Here is a 2534-nt window from a genome sequence, read left to right as displayed (position 1 = left end):
GTGCTGCAGTCCTCCACCATCATCCAACCACCAGCAGCCCGTGCTGCAGTCCTCCATCATCCCTGAGTGTATCCAACAGTTCAATACTGACACTAATTCCCAGAGCTAGCACAGACCCTACAAGTTAAGGGCTCAGTCCACAAGACAGTGTAACAGCAGACGCAGGTTCCAGGAGCCCACCTGTGTTTTGAATGAATTGGCCTAAAACTGGGGGCTCCCATATCGCCCTCCTCAGGTTTGACAATTCACTAGAATGATGGAAATTCACAGAACTTAGGAAACAACTCCCCTATACTTGCTGGTTTATTATAAATGACACAAGTCACGAACAGCCAGATAGAAGAGATGCACAGAGCAAGGTAAGGGAGAGGTGTGTGGAGCTCCCATGGCCTTTCCAGCGCCTCCGCTCCCAGCACTTCCATGTGTTCACCAACCAGAAGTTCTCCTGGTATCTTTATTCAAGACTAAATCCAGGCCGGCCAGGCGCAGTGGCTTACGCCTGTAATCCCAGCACTTTGGGAGGCCAAGGAGGGAGGATCGCTTGAGCCCAGGAGTCCAAGACCAGCCTGGGAAGAACAGGGAGACCTCAGCTCTAAAAAAAGTTTTTTTACCTTTTTTTACAGTTTACACTGTAAACTGCAAGATGTGGTGGCACACACCTATGCTCCCAGGTACTTGGGAGGCTGAGGCAGGAGGATGGTTTGAGCCTAGGAGGTCGAGGCTACAGTGAGCCATGTTAGTGCCATTGCACTCCAGCCTGGGTGACAGAGCAAGACCCTATCTCAAAAACAAACAATAAAAGACTATAATCCAATCTCCATTTCCCCTCCCCTCCCTAGAAGGAAAGGAACGGGGGTGGCTGAAAGTTACTACCCTCTAATCACAAGTATGGTCTTTCTAGAACCAGCCCCAGTCCTGACACTACCTAGAGATCCACCCTAAATCACCTCATTAGCATACGACAGTAAGTCTTATTTATTTACTTATCTATTGTAGAGATGGGGTCTTGCTGTGTTTCCCAGGCTGGTCTGGAACTTCTGGTCTCAATCCTCCTTCCTAACCTTCCTAAGTGCTGGGATTATAGGTGTGTAAGCCACCACGCCCAGACACTAAGTATATATTATTTCCACTTTAAAAAGAAGGAAACTGAGCCACAGAAAAGTTAAATAATTTGCTTAAGATTTGCAGCAGGCACATTCATGAGCTCATTTAACCTTTAGAAGAAGATGGCTTTATGGGTACTATTACCCCATTTAAGCAAACTGAGCCTCAGAGAAGTTAACTAACTTGCCCAAGGTTCTATAGCTAAGGAATTCTGTGGAATTCTCAGTATGTTCACCCATACTTTTGTTCAAAAATATTATTGAATACCTACTGTATAGCAGGTACTCTTCTAGACACTGGGGCTACAGCTTAGAACAAAGCAGACCAGGCACCTGCCCTCATGCAGCTAAGATCCATGGAGACAAAGACAAAGCGCATTTCCAAGAGTGATGAGTGTTAAGAGAGAGCTCAAACAGGGTCATAGGAGAGAGACTAGGCAGGAGTGTTTTATCGGGGTGTTCAGGGAAGACCTCTTTGAGGAGATGACATTGAGCTTAGGCCTGAGTGACAAGGAAGAGACAGCCGGATGAGGAGCCAGAAGGAGACGTCAAGGCAGAAGGTAATGATGAAGACCTGAGGGGCAGGAACTGGGCATTGAAAGTTCTAGAAGTGTCAGAAGGCCAGAGGCTGGAGCTACATGGTAATTGGGTAGGTAGGTAGGGGAGTATCATGCAGTGCTTAGAAACCATGGTAACTCATTGACGAGAAAGTGACAGGAGATGATTGGCATTTTACAGAAGTTGCTCTGGCTGCCACCCAGGGAAGGGACCACAGGGGACAGGAGTGGACAGGTAGGGACTACTGACATGGGTCTTGAACAGAGAGGTGATGGAGAAGAGAAGCGCGCTGATGTGAGAGGTGCTCTAATTTAGAGCCGGCACCTCTGAGGACTTCTTGTGGATTACACGCACAGGCGAGGGAAAGGAAGTGGTTTGGGTTGAACAACTGGGAGAATGGTGACACCATTCAATGAGTCAAGAAAGTGGGAGAGCAGCAAGACGGTGGGAGCATAATCAAGAATTTTGTTTCGGATCAGTTAAGTTTGAGATCCCAGCGGAGATGTCAGGAAGGCATGTCAGGTTTTTCAGGGCAGGCTAGTTTTTCTCTGATTTGAGTTATCTGAGGGTCTCTGTCAGGGCTCTTTTTGGGGGAAATATAAGAAATTCCTTCAGGTGCCTTCAGGTAATGGATGATCTCCCCAGGGAGAAAAACAGGGGCCACAGCCTGTGGAAATTCAATAACAGGAACCGTGGTGTAGCCAGGATTTGGCAGAGACTGGAAGCCAAAGCTCTTTTGGGCCCAAGAGATTCAGCATCAGGCACTCACAGAAATTCCCGCCAGTGCTCCGCTGAATATGTGCTCCAACTGCTGTCCAAAATGTCTGTCTGCTTCCCTCTCCTCTCCTCTCCCCTCCCCTCCCCTCCTCTCCC

General features: G+C 48.1%; 1 protein-coding gene across 2 annotated transcripts in view; it reads left to right on the top strand.

Moving 5' to 3' along the window:
• Nucleotides 1-2534, top strand: part of VAX2 (ventral anterior homeobox 2) — a 33617-nt gene that overhangs the window by 22333 nt on the left and 8750 nt on the right. The window lies entirely within an intron of this gene.

Source organism: Cebus imitator, unplaced genomic scaffold, assembly GCF_001604975.1.
Source record: "Cebus imitator isolate Cc_AM_T3 unplaced genomic scaffold, Cebus_imitator-1.0 Scaffold23, whole genome shotgun sequence".
Classification (NCBI taxonomy): domain Eukaryota; kingdom Metazoa; phylum Chordata; class Mammalia; order Primates; family Cebidae; genus Cebus; species Cebus imitator.
This window is presented reverse-complemented; position numbering and strand designations above follow the sequence as displayed.